The 15,257-nt window shown below is 35.2% G+C and overlaps 1 pseudogene; it reads right to left on the reverse strand.

Moving 5' to 3' along the window:
- Positions 1 to 10,895: 10,895 nt before the first annotated feature.
- On the reverse strand, positions 10,896 to 14,734 carry LOC129501635 (cytochrome b5-like; annotated as a pseudogene).
- Between the last annotated feature and the right edge of the window lie 523 nt (positions 14,735 to 15,257).

The following is a 15,257-nucleotide window of genomic DNA, read 5'->3' on the forward strand; positions in this document are numbered from 1 at the left end:
ATAAAACCAAAATGGATTAAAAACCTAAGTGTGAGACATGAAACCATAAAAATCCTAGAAGAGAGCATAGGCAGTAATTTCTCTGACATCAGCTATAGCAACATTAAAGACCTTTTTTTTTTTTTTTTTAAATACAAGCTTTTGGAAAGGTAGGATAATTTAATTTTTAAAATAGTTTCTCCATATTGAAATTTTATTTTTAAATAAAATAAATATTAAGGCTGACTTGTAAAGCAGCCCTGAGGTAAATGTATAAAGTATTTACATGTTCCTTTTGAGGGAGTAGATTCATGAATTTTTGTTATGAAGTAAAATGTAATGTGCTTTGTCTATTTCTCATATTTTCAACATTTTATTTTATTTATTTTTTTATTTATTTATGATAGTCAGAGAGAGGGAGAGAGAGAGAGAGAGAGAGAGAGGCAGAGACATAGGCAGAGGGAGAAACAGGCTCCATGGACCAGGAGCCCAACATGGGATTCAATCCTGGGTCTCCAGGATCACGCCCTGGGCCAAAGGCAGGCACTAAACCACTGCGCCACCCAGGGATCCCTATTTCCAACATTTTAAAAGCTTGGAAATTGTAGGGGCACCGGGTTGGTTGGTTAAGCATCTGCCTTTGGCTCAGATCATGATCCCAGTGGGATTGAGCCCAGGATTAGCCTCCCTGCTCAGTGGGAAGCCTGCTTCTCCCTCTCCCTCTGCTCCTCTTGCCCACTTATGCACTTTCTCTTTCCCTCTCACTCAAATAAACAAGTAAAATCTTTTTTTTTTTTTTTACAAAAGCTTAAATTAAAAAAAATTTAGATGATCATTAAATTGGGACTTTTTTCCCCTGCTTAAATGGAATAAGGCATCTAAGCATGGAATATGCCACCACTATGAATATTAGAAAACATTTTGCTATCACTAACTATGAGAATAACATATGCCCCATTTTTAGTTGTATCTATGGAAATAATTTGCTTTCTGGTGAGAAATACATAGAGCAGTGTATCTGAGGTCATTTACAATGAGAAATAGCCAAATTCAAGTGTTAATGTTGTGGTATCATTATGGTTGAGCATGGTTAAAGACATGATATGATATTAAATACCAATAAAGCAACTAGTCACATTTGCTATACCATATATTTTGTCAATATATTTTCTAAGTGATTTTTGGTTTTATGCATGTAATTCTGCTGCTTATTTAATAATGGCTTCTGAACTTCATCTTTCTGTTTCTATTCCAGGCTTCTTATAATCTCATCTCTATAAGGAAGCAAGAGTAATCTATTTAAAACCTAGCTAAGCTCATGGCATGCCCATATTTAAAATACTTCAATGATTTTCCATTACATTTAGAACAAAAATTCAACGCCTCTTGCCATTTTAGTTTGTAGATAAAATAATCCAGTAAAAAAATTTGTTTTGTAGAAGATGAGAGGATAATTCATTACTTAATGCATTCATTCAACAAATAAATTTTGAGTGTTTATTATGTGCCAGGCACCATTGTAGATACTTGGGTAAACAAAAGACATAAAAATACCTGCCTGCAGGGGGCTTTTCTTCTAGTAGACAGGCAATCAACATAAGATACAATATATAATTGTATAAAGGAAGTTAAAAAGGGATAAGTGCTATAGAAAGAAAGGGTAGAGTGAAGGCATAGGGTGTATTTAGCAATTTTTAAAAGGTTATCCAGGATAGGCCTCATTAAGAAGCTTTCATCTGAGCAAATATTTGAAGGAGATGAGAGCTAGTCATGCTGTTATTTGGGGAAGGAACATTCCAGGGAGAGAGAATAGAGTACAAACAATCTGAGGTGAAGGCAAAGCTACCATATTTAAGGAACACTGAGTTGCCTAATGTGGGTAGAGGAGGAGGGTTTTCAGCACAGGAGTGGTATTATCTGACTTAAATTTTTACTGGCCTCTTTATCTGCCATAGGTAGAGTGGAACAAAGGTAAAAGCAAGGACACCAGTGAAGGGGAATAGGTTGAAAGAGGGTAGCTTGAAATAAGGAGGTAGCAGTGGAGGTGGTAAGAAGTAGTTTAATTCTGAGTTTGTATTACAGGTAGAGAAAACAAGATATTCTAAAAATTCATTGGGGGTAGGGTGGGCAGCTGAGTGACAGACAGTAGGCAGAGCATCAGGGATGCCCAGGTTTTTGGATAGATGAATGGAGTTTCGGGTTTGAGAAGGCAGATCAGGTTTGTTGGGCCAGGGATGTCTACCACATGTCAAGTGAAAATGTTAAGTCAATAGTTAGATATGTTGATCTGGGGTTCAAAAAGAACTCTAGGCTTGAGGTATAAATTGTGAGGTCACAAGACTAGAGAAGTAAACCCTGGAAGTGAGTGTGGATAGAAAAGAAAACAGATCCAAGTACCGCATTCTGGGGTACTCCAATCTTAAGAACAAAATCCATGCATGTGTAGGGAGGTGACAAGATTCCCTTCACAGCTGTTTGTTTATATATTGCTTACTTGACAGTCCCACTGAAGTGAGATCCTGTCTAGAGTATTTTATCTGTCTAGAATATTCTTGGCACAGAATAGTTGCTCAATAAATATTTGTTAAATAAATAACAGCCAAATAAATTAGGTTGTCATATATTATGAAAATAATTTTGATAATGTTTTTCATACAGAATTGAAAGCTGAGTCTGTAAGGTATCTATTTGAGGTCCATATTGAGAAGTATAGGCCTCCTTTACTAGCACCAGACTGACTGCTTAGGAATTAAGTCCTAGTCTTGGTATTTGACTTATTTCCCCCTCACCAGATAATTTAGGGTGACTTTTTTTAATTTTAGTTATGTTGAAAGTAAAAATAAAATTCTCAGCCATTTTTCACCTAAAAAGAGGTGGCACACCTACGTATATTCTTCAGACTGGTTGAAGGAAGAGTCCAAGTTATAACCCTGTGAACTGGTCTACTCAGTCATTCTCTCTTGTCTCTGTACTATTATCATGATGGGTTAGGTGTTTGATCCAATTAAGGGAAATGAGAAACTTATTCCTGGTTGGTGAGGTCATATGCAGATTTAATTTTTGAACTGGTTATTCTAACCAGCTTCTTTAGGGAGACCATTTTAATAATTTTGACAGAACTGAAAGACCCCCCCAAACTTAGGTCCTGCACTCATAGTCATTGTCAAGAGACTTACAAGAGATAAAGAATGTCAAGTTCTTGACTAGACTTCAGGCTAGAGTGAATGCCTGGATTTTGTGGTACCATCATGATGCTGTCATTCTCATGGTGGACCGGGAGATGACGAAAATTTTCTGCTAAAGGCACTTCCTGATTAGTTTTTATAATTTGGGAACCAATTTCCCTATTTATAGTAGGCCAACCTGTGCATTCAAACTGGCAATGCCATGCTGGTGTGTGTGTGTATGTGTGTGTGTGTGTGCGCACTTTGTAAATAGTATTTGTGTGATATGTAGGACACAGGCCTATGAGTTCAGATTTATGTCAAGGAAGATATTCTTTCTATATTTTCTGTTTGGTTTTATTCTATAATTGGTATTTTTCTAAGTTCATTTTACTAGGTTTACAGCCATTTCTTAGTAATTAGGTGATTGACAAAGAAGAGGGAGACCTACCTAATGAAAAATTATCTTTTATTAAAAAAGCAATATATGTTCACTTAAATGTTTTAAATAGTAACCAAATGTACATGTTTGAAACTGTTGCCTGCCACTGTTAACAGTTTGGATACTACCTAATAGATTTTATTTATATATAAATGTTTATGTGCATATACTTTGAAAACCATAGATGCATTGTAACTATGACCATCATTTGCTTCCTGTGTTTTTTTTCGCTTAATAAAACTTCGAGGCACTGGGGTCCCTGTGTGGCTCAGTTAGTTAAGTATCTACCTTTGACTCAGGCCATTGTCAGGGTCATGGGATCTCGCAGTGTCAGGCTCTTTACTCAGCAGGGAGTCTGCTTCTCCCTTTCCCTCTGTGTGCTCTCTCTCTCTTGGTCACTCTCTCTCAAATAAATAAGTAAATAAATAAAATCTTAAAAAAAAAACAAAGCTTCAAGGCACTGTTCTATGCTTGTATATGTGAATTAGACACATTCTTAATAGCTAACTAATATCCCATTATACAAATAATTATTTACTAAGTCTCACCTTTTTAGGTATTTGTTTCTGTAATTTAAAAATTACAAATAATATATTAATAAACATCTTTGTATTTACACATTTACACACATGTACAAGTATATTGGAACAATGAATTCTTAAGTTAGATTATTTGATGTGTTGGTGGGAGAGTAAAAGGACAGAAAATGAGATTTAATTGAAATTTATTGTGGAAATAAATATTATCCTGAGGCATTGAGTGTAATATGCAATGGGTATTTTTGCCTGTCTTTCCCTCATCTTTTGCTGTCTTTTATGGCAAAACTTTAGGGTATTTGCTTTCCTGAGCTCTGCTTTCATAATAGTAGCTGGCTTTAAATATACTTGAGTTCTTTTTTGTCTATAAAGCCATGAATGTATACACTGACTGATCTGGTTCAAGATTGAAGGCCACATGTTTATGCTCTGTAACATATCTCAGACATTACCTGTTTTATTTATTATTGTAAGTGTAGACTGTCACTAAATATCTGTTACTTAATTGAAAGATAAGGCAAAAATGGAAAATTTCCATATCTAAATATGTACCTAAATATTTTGTTCATAGTGAAACAAGGATTCTAGAGGCAAGAGAAGTCTATGTTTTTCCTAGGCTAGGATATAGAGCAATAAGAAAATTTAATAAATATCTAAGGACTTAATTAACAATAAAACAATGCTATTTATATGCATTATTGCTTAATGATACTTCCTCTTTACCTGACTTGCTTCCAGCTTGAACTCTCAAACCAGTAAAGATTCACCTTAAAGTCTGTGGTCCCATTGTGTCTTGTGGTCACTTGTTCTCCAAGGCTGCTTATCTTGCCCATGGGAGCAGCACCCATTGAATTACATATGGAAGGGCTGGGTAGAGCTTATGAACTTCAGTTGCTACAGTTATTCAGTTTCTTCCATCACCGTACAGTGCTGATAGCTGTGGTTATCGGTCATGATATTTCTGTCAAAAGTTAACAGATGAAAATGTGGTTGAAGCATCATCACTTTTCTTTCTAAATGATGGCAACAAACAAACAACAACAAACAACTTCTTTAACCTCCAGAGGTATGGAGAAGTTAGTATCCCCTTGTATTTGTTTTTCTTTTACCTCTTCCCATTCCTGCACTTAGTGTGAAAATTCTTTTCTTTTTCTTTTTTTTTTAATTTTTATTTATTTATGATAGTCACACAAAGAGAGAGAGAGAGAGGCAGAGACACAGGCAGAGGGAGAAGCAGGCTCCATGCACCGGGAGCCCGACGTGGGATTCGATCCCGGGTCTCCAGGATCGCGCCCCGGGCCAAAGGCAGGCGCCAAACCGCTGCGCCACCAGGGATCCCTGAAAATTCTTTTCTATTCCTTTAACTTGTGCTAAGGCTGTGAGTAGTGGTTGTCATGATAGTAATGAACTGTAAGCTTTTTAAGCATCTGTTAAGTATACATAGCATTGCAACTCCTTTTCTTGAAAAATTTTTTTAATCCTTTTCTTAAACAGAGGTAGGCTCTTTGTTACTTTACATCTCTTTGTGGCTATGGATAAATTATATCTGGAGGCCATTTGAGAAATTTGCTTCATGTCCATATCATTTCATCAAATTTTGGAATTGCAATATTCAAATATAATGATATATTTTTCTCATCCCCACCTACACCATTGAACAATACAAAGTACACTAATTCTATTGGTTCTTTGGTATAAAAGTTTTACACTTCTAAATGTTGAATTGTTATTTATACTTTGATCACTCATTAGTAGTCTATAGAGAAAATGGAAAGTAGTTTATGTGTAGGTATAAAGTAATGTGGTAGACAAACATAAAATATCACTGGGTGCTTAAATTATGTGTTTATCTGCTCCTATAAACCAGGGGTTAGCTTTAGCCCTCAAGGTTTAGCCCTTGTTTCCCTAAAATCTGCTTAAAAACTTTTCACAAATCTAGAGTCTCCTTACAGTTTAAAAGCAAATTGTATATTTATAGGCTTTAGGGTCTCAGGAAATGATTCAAATTGCTCTTGGAAGTGGTGCAGTGAGAAAGAAAATTCCCATAACGATTCTGGCATTAGATTTCTGACAGATTTTAGTCTACAGAACAGAGCTGCAGATATGATTAAGCAGTTTCAAACATTTTCAGACCCACAGCCCATTGGGTAGCTTTCAGAGCCAGTTATCATTGTCAAATATTTTAAAACCAAGGGAGAAATTATGAAGCCATTCAGCATTCTCTAGAGTTTGGCATAGCCATTAGTTTATTCATTAACAAACATTTCTTGAGCATCTATATTTACCTACATAAAATAGGTAAATAATAAAATATGTTGGATGTTGTTAAGTGCTTTGTGAAGAAGAGAAAGTAGAGGAGAGTAAAGGGGAGTGGAAATGCTGAGATGGGGGAAAGGATGATGGACAAAGGGCATTGAAATTTGAAATAATGTGATCAGGACTGGGCTTATTAAGAAGGTGACAAGCAAAGGCTTGAAGGAAGTGAGAGATAGCTGTACAGATTTTAGGGGCAGAGTATTCTAACCACTAAGTTCATTCAAAGGCACTGAAGTGGGAGTTCTGACACACCCAAGAAGCCAATGTGGCTGCAGTAGAGAGAGTGAGAGGAGAAGTTACTAAAACTATGTTCAGAATGGAAACAGATCAGTGGGCCACTGCAAGGATTTTGGCTTTTCCTGGGAATGAGATTGGGACCATGACAAGGTTTTGAGCAAAGGAATGACATAAATGATGTGTCCCTGGAGCTGCTGTCCTAAGAGTAGACAACAGGGGGCTAGAATGCTAGTCTAGTCAGGAATTAAGAACAGGGAAGAGCAAGGAAGAGCTGTTAGTGGCTTGATCCAGGGCAGTTAACAGTGACAGTGTGGGAAGTAGTTGAATTCTGGATATATCTTGGAAGCAACATCTACTGAATTTCCTGATAGATGAAATAGGGGCATGAGATAAAGAGAGAGATGATTCCAAAGCTTACTTGCCTAAGCACCCAAAAGTTTGGAGATTCCATTACATAAAGCAGCAAAGTGGGCAAGAGAAAGATAAATTGCAAAACATGTTTCCAATATGGGACCTACTTTGTAGTATCATAATTTATTAGCATTTTATTTTTAAAATGAGTTATAATGGATGAACTGGATATAGCTTGTGGACTTCAGTTGCTACAGTGGTTCTATTTCTTACTTTATTAACATTTTCTGCATTGTATGTAATCAATTTCACCATTTTAATAGAAGCCATCCAGGCAGTTTTCTCCATGGCCTATTTGAAGTTACCAATACGACCTCACCGAAAGTGGAGATGGGAAGAGATGGGTGTAGGTGGGTCTTGTGAGACAATATGAGCCAACCTGAGCTCAGTGTGTCTGAGCTATGTAAATTAGAACTAATCTTTACGATATTAACATTTCTAGGACCTCCTAAGACTTAACATAGACTTAGACATTAAGGCACTAAACTATGTCTATATATGTGCTTACACCATGGACAAAATTTCATTTTGTATGACTGGGATTTTTTTTTTTTTAAGGTAAATGTAGTCTTGACAGGAAGTTTCCTGTAGGATAACTCAGGAGAGAGGGCTTTTTTTTGTTTGTTTGTTTATTTGGAATATCACATTTTACTTTAAGTTGGGTAATTACTGACCCTGAACAACCAGTGATGACTTTTGTTTTTTGCTTCCAAGACATTTTGGTCTAAACCAATGGCCCTTGAAATCTGTATATTCTCATTACTCTTAATCTGTTGAAATACTTATTTAGCAAGTTCATTTTAGAGTCCAATTCATAATGTCATGTGGTTTTATAATTTGAAGTATGATTGCTTGACTTTATGAAAAATACTTACATATTTAACTTAGTAGAAGGTATTTTATTATATGTAGTGGTGGTGATGCTTTTCACCAACTGTGCTGTGTTAAATCCTATTTTGAATATTAAGTATTTAGTCTATGTATTGCTGCAATATACCCTGGTCCTGTAATCCTTTACAGAAAAATTGGGTGAAATGAATGTAGTACAGATCTGACCAGTCCTGGGGGTATTAATTATATTACACAATGAACCCAAGCTCAGATATACATTTCCAAATTTCCCTTTTCATGGAAAGTAATTACTCAAGATTGGTAATCATATGAAATGCTGTAGTTTGTTAGATTTCTTATATTGTGAAAACTGATAAAAGAAAATAAGAAAATGGATTTTTGTTTTCCATGTTTCATGAGACCTAACACATTACTATCTTAGCTGAAGCTAATGGGAAATCACTGCAGACTTCCAAGCTGAGGAAGTATATCTGGTTTGGATTTCACAAATGTCGTTTTGGTTACTGTGGTTATATGTTGAATATAGATAGAAGGCAAATATTTATGAAGAAAGGCTAAATGGGAAGCAATTGCAGGTGAGACAATGTGATATCGATCAGAGTATATTCAGAATTCCTTGCTAGGATGCCAGCTTTGCCCCAGGCACTAGTTCCTGTTAAAATGGAACTCAAAGTTATGTAATACCATGATTTTTATAAAAGGTTTCCTTTGAGTTGTCACTCCTTTTGAGCCAGATATACTAGGCAGCCTATTTCTTTCATCTTATAAATGTTGAATATAAAGTACTCAAATATGAGGATAACACTTTTATTCTGTATTGTGACAAGTCAGACTGGGTGACTGCAGAATGCAGGCCACCTATAAAATTCAGCTTCATAAGAAGACTCCTGAAATACAAAGTAGAAGAAAAATTCTCTTCTGTGTTGACAATAGCACTTAATTGCATATTTTTTCTGACAGCTTCACTTTTACATGGAATTTTTGAACATTTAAAACACAGATTGAAAGTTTATCAGTGTCTCAAATCTTTAATAAAAATAGCTTTTCATGTAAATTTTGAATGTGACTTAAAGCATTAACCTAATTTTTAAACCACCAAAATTCAATATTTATATTTGCACAAAATTGTTATTCATGGATATACCTTAGGTATTCGTATCTCTCTTTTTTCTTTCTTTCTTTCTTTCTTTCTTTCTTTCTTTCTTTCTTTCTTTCTTTCTTCTTTCTTTCTTTCTTTCTTTCTTTCTTTCTTCTCTGTCATCATGTTTATCTATATGCTATCAAGAAACAAAAAGATCAACATAGGGGAAGGGGATTCAAGAAACAAAAAGATCAACATAGGGGAAGGGGAAAAAAGAGAGGCAAGTAAACTATAAGAGACTTTTAACTATAAAGAACAAACTGAGGATTGAGGGAGGGATGTGGGCAAGAGTTGGGCTACGTGGGTGATGGATATTAAAAAGGGCACTTGTGTTGAGCACTGAGTACTATATGAAAGTAATGAATTATTGAATGCTACTCCTGAAACCAGCATCACACTATATATTAACTAACTAGAATTTAAATAAAAATTGAAGGTCCAGGGCAGCCCGGGTGGCTTAGCAGTTTAGCGCCACCTTCTGCCCAGGGCCTGGACTCTGGAGACCCGGGATCGAGTCCCACATTGGGCTCCCTTCATGGAGCCTGATTCTCCCTCTGCCTGTGTCTCTGCCTCTCTCTCTCTTTCTCTCTCTCTTTCTTTTTTTTCTTTTTCTTTTTGGCAAAATAGTAAAATCAAAATCCTCACAATTGATGATGAAGAGTCTGTTAATACAAAAAATATATATATATATATTAATATAAAAACCACCTAAGTAGATACAGAATATGCTTTCTATAAGGTATACAGTACCTTAGATGTGCAGTATCCATAAAATTGAACAGGTGTTAAACAGAACATTATTTTAAAAATATCCATCCTACACATTAGAAAGAATAAGTGTAGTTCATTGTATGCTGAGTAAAGAAATAGAGAAGCAAAGAGGTTTTGTTTATCCCCAGGAAAGAAAGATGGAGAATTCCATAAACTGCTTAAAAGAAGGAAGATAAAAGTTTGACATGTCGAGAGTGTGTTTTATATCACGCATGAGCACTGCATAGCATAGAAGTTTTCAACCACTTTAATTTTGCTCATAAAGAAGGCCAAGACACTTTCTGTATCTGCATAATTTGATAACATCAGGTATTGTGAACTTTTTAAAAATGCTCTTATTTATAATATTTGTCTTTAGAATATATCTACATAGGCAAACCTAATCTTAATTCTAAATTCTAAAATCTCTCATGAATAAATAAATAAATAAATCTTTAAAAAAATTGAAGGTCCAAAAAATTAGTAAAGTCAGACTTCTAGTTCTCTCCATTATGTATAAGAAACAATTGTTTATGGCAATACCTAGAAGTTGGTTTCTACTCTATATGATTTTACAAACTTAATTTACTTTCTATGATATTCATTTAGTGAAGGTACATAAATATAAACACCAAAGTTTGGCCTATTTGTGTATAGTCATACACCTATTTGTGTGACTAAAAAACAAAGATTGTTATACATAGGGTTATTTTTTTAACTATATATAATCATGGAAACTAAACAGGAATTAACACATTTCATAAAGGCCTGACATTTGGTAAACTTTGCATCTGGCTATGCCAATGAGTCAATAACTAGGGGTTAAAGACTATAAATTCTAGGTACCATCTAGGCACCATCTGACAGACTTTTTCATAAGTGGTACAGCTGCATTTTCCCCAGCAATTCACTTTAACAACAAAAGTAATTTTTAAAGAATTAAATAGTAAGGAATGTTTTGCAATTTTAAAAAATATTAAAATTATTTTTCAGGTGACTGTTTTCTTCTGTCCGTTGAAACAGTTAACATTGGCTTCTTTCTCCCTGGTCCAAAGCAGTCTTTTCTTTCATTGGCTTCTGAGAATGTGTTTGTCTTGGACAGTGTAGAGGGGATACATCAGTGCAACCACCAGTGCTGAGATGGCTGGGATCACCCAATTGGTCCACCACCTGGAATTAGAATCAACAGCAGTAATGAGTTTCCAAAGGCTTGCTTATCTTCGATCTGCTATCCAGATGAGGTGACTTATATTTTGGACATTTCTCTAGTGTCTGTAGAAGCCCGACATACTCAGAGTTTTCAGTAGCATCCCCTCCAGTTTGTTCCCTTAAGACTTCTTGCCACCAGGATGCTCCTCCAAAAGCTTGGTCAAATCGTACATTTTGGATTGGTATGGATCAGCCAAGTGCTTTTGCTATGGTTGTGCTTCTGGATCTCTTCCAGGGTGTAGTACTTGACAGTCTGGTCCAACTACTCATTTTGGAACAAGCAATCCACAGGCAGCGCAGACACCAGCCCAGCCTGGTGCAGCGGAGCATGCATCTCAGCTAGCTGGGTCCCGGACATTCCCCTTGCTGTGGCCCCACACCCAAAGCCTTTCTAGAAATCTTGCTGGCCTTTTTAAAGAACAATTTAGTAGAATAGCAGAATATTGACAAGTTTCATTTCAGAATAATTTTTCGAAGATCAAATATTAAGATATTAATTTCAATTAATTTTATTTCAATTTACTTTATATTGCTTTCTAACATATTCAAGTTAATGATCATTTTGCTTAATTATTAGTGATAGATATAGCATTTGTTTTTGGCATATACTTTGGATTTTGCATAATCCTTAATACAGAAGCAAGCTATATCTTCCTTCCTTCTCTGAGTATAATGTAGAATTACAATCCTGGAGTGTTTGATTGTATTGATATTTTCTAGTTCAGTGTTTCCTAATTGTCGTCCTACCATAATACATTTTCACTAGTTCATAATGCAGAGAGAAAAATAAGGTTAATGTATATTTTGCACAAAACCTGAATGTGCTTGATTTAAGAAGTATTCTTTATTTTGAGTTTATACTCTCTTAATGCTATAAATTTCCATAGTCCTGTTATTTAGAAATTACAGTAATAATAGGTGATGGTTGGCATTGATTTAATAAGAAATACTTACATGATGAAATAAAATGTCTGCAACACTTCGTCAGACGTGTAAGTATTTAATTGTGGAATTTCACCAGTCCTTCAAGCTTAGGGGATTAAGAACTACTAATTCAATTATTATATAGTTCTTCAAAATCCTTGAACAAAGGAAAAAAATCTAAAAAACTCACTTAAAGGAAATCTGTGTTCATATAGTGATAAAAAATCCATTTGAAAATAAATGTTCAATTCTGATTCTAGTAATTATGGATCTTCATTTTTATCTGTAAGTATCCTAAGGTAGAGTTGGTCCTTTGTACTGATGTGACTTTTTTTTAATATTTTATTTATTTGAGAGAGAGAGTGAGCGAGCAAGTGAGCGAGAGAGCATGAGAGGGGACCAGAGGGAGAAGGAGAAGCAGACTCCCTGCTGAACAGGCAGCCCCAGCATAATACCCTCGGGGATTAGGGCTCCATCTCCAGACTCTGGATCATGACCTGAGCTGGAGGCAGACGCTTAAACGACTGAGCCACTCAGGTGCCCCCTGATGTAGCTTTTGATCAGATTTCTGGATTTCATTTTATATGGGTCAACTTTGTTTAGAAATTTAAGTGCAATTAATTAAACTAACTGTATTTTTTCAGTCCATGGCTTACTTTTCTCATTGGTCCTTACAACACTTCCTCTCTCTTTCCTTTCTCTTTTTTCTCTCATACTTCGCTTTCATTTTCTCCTCTTTGAAAACTATTTAAATATCTTTAATCTGTATATTTTACTTTGAATATGTTCCTCCAAAAGCATATTGTTTTATATCCATATATTCTTAATTAATGTAAGTATATTATCTTATATTTTTCATTCTATTTCTTTTAAAACTGAGTCTTCTTTTTGTTCATATTGTTACTTGTACATCTAATGTAGCTTCTAGCTGCTGCATATAATTCCATAGTGATTCTTTGGACAATTAACTGATGAGAAGTGGAAAGATATTTACAAAATCCAATAATAACCAGGGTTTCATATTGAAAATATGCAAATGTCTCTTGCAAATCAATTAGAAAAATACACTCTTAGAAAAAAAAGATAAAGTAGATTAACACAAAATTTAGAGAAGAGCAAACTTAGAAAACTAGGAGGCTGTGACAAGATGGTACAGAAAATGAGTAATATAAGAAATGCTAATTAAAGCAACATTGAGCTATGACTTTAAATCACCAGACTAGCAAACGTTAGAAAGATGGATACTAGCAACTGGGACATAAAGGCATAGAACTCTATTGTACTCCTGGTGTTAATAGAGAACAATGTAGCATGACTAATTCATAGGAAGTGTAAGTGCAAAACCACCATACTACTTCTGAGGATATATCTAAGGGGAATTGAGGGGACATGCATGGGGATTTTCTTTGTAGAGATGTTCATGGAGTTGAGTAGGAAGGACCCTGGATGTTTCTTATCCAGGTAGAGATAGATAAACCTGAATGCCCATCACTTGGACAGTGGGTAGGTAAAATGTGCAGCATGTGGGTATTCAAAAACCAGCCATCATTAAGGAGTTCAGTGATATTTAACATAGTTTGTATTTTTCTGATTTTAAATTTGAAGTCACTTAAAGTGCTCATAGGCCACTTAAAAAAATAAAAGTGCTGTATGTGGGATTTAAAGAAAACAAACAAGTACAAAAACCAAGCTCATAGACACAGAGAACAGGTTGGTGGTTGCCAGAGGTGGGACAGTGTGGGGTGGGTGAAAGGCATAAAGGGGATCAAAAACTATGAAATTCCAGTTATAAAATAAATAAGTCATGAAGGTATAAAGTACAGTATGGTGACTACAGTTAATAATACTGTATTGTATATTTGAAAGTTGCTAAGATAGTAGTTCTTAGAGGTCATCATCACATACACAAAAAAATTTTTTTATACTACGTATGGTGTTGGATGTTAACTAGACTTATTGTGGTGATCATTTCACAATATATGCAGATACCAAATCATTATGTCATACACCTGAAAGTAATAGAATGTTTTATGTCAATTATACTTCAATTAAAAAAAAGGAAGAAAATGAAAGTGCACTTTATCAAATTTTTAATGTCTGAAGGCTAGAGAGTAAGGACATGGTTGGGGACTCCTGTGATCTCCCCCTATCTTTAAATACTTTCTAAATAAAAAAATACATGCATAATACTTAATAAAGTCTAATAGTGTTAAAAGGGGTACAACTAAAAATGCAGTCCTCTGTTGTGTCTCTTTTAATCCCTGTTGGCAACACTTTCAACTCTTAGCTATTTTAAAATATTTACCTCTATGTTTTAAAATTATGTACTCATACTGTTCTCAGTTTATTATCTTGAGAAATTTATTTAAACTTGAATATGCTATTTCATTTTTTCCTGTTTCAGAGATTTGTAGTATATTGCAACCCCATTTTCAACATATTTGCTCCCCGGCCCTTCTATCCACCACGGTGCCTGGTGTCTCTGAATCTAGCCTCTCTGATTCAACAGATACAGAAAAGGCTGGTTTCTCAGGGTGGTCGGTGGTGGTGTTACACTTATTCACTTAGAGATACGGAGGTAATGGTAGGGGCCTCCATACTCAACTGTTCCTTTTTAGACTTTCCACCAATCTTCCTATTTTCATTCACCCCTCCCCACCTTATTTAATCCTGTCACCTCTGAGTGAGATGAACTATGAACATCATCATGATCTGTGGAGCAAACTCTTCCAATTATTACCTTTGGAAATCTCTGAGGTATAACAGCCACCATTTTGTTAAATGCATTACTAGACTGTCTACTTTCTTCTTATATTGTATTTTGGGTTTGAAGGTATCTCCTACTTTTATTAAATATTGTACATCTATTTCTATTTTTTTCTACTTGTGAGTTTTGGGAGATTATCTATCAAATGATAGAATAGTTTATGTAGAAATTATATATATAGGATTTTTCAAGCATCAGTCTATGTAAGACTATAGAACTTTTCTGGTCAAGGCAATTTTCTAGGACTAGGATTCCTTAGAGAGCACTTTGTATAAATGCTCTCATAGGGCATTATTATTTCACATGTACTTCCTTAGTTCCCTTCACAACATCTCTGAGTATTAAGTGCTGTTACTTTCCTGGTTTAATGGATGAAGAAAGAGACTTAGAGGCTTAATCATCTAAGATCACAAAGCCTGTAAGGGGCAGCACTAGCATTTGAACTTCTAGCTCTATAGCCCAGTCTCAGCCTTCTGTGCTAGCAAGAGCAAGGATTATTGGTAACTTCTACTTGCAAAACCAGGCCTGC

The sequence above is a fragment of the Nyctereutes procyonoides genome, unplaced genomic scaffold (genome assembly GCF_905146905.1).
Source record: "Nyctereutes procyonoides isolate TBG_1078 unplaced genomic scaffold, NYPRO_anot_genome, whole genome shotgun sequence".
In the NCBI taxonomy this organism is placed as follows: domain Eukaryota; kingdom Metazoa; phylum Chordata; class Mammalia; order Carnivora; family Canidae; genus Nyctereutes; species Nyctereutes procyonoides.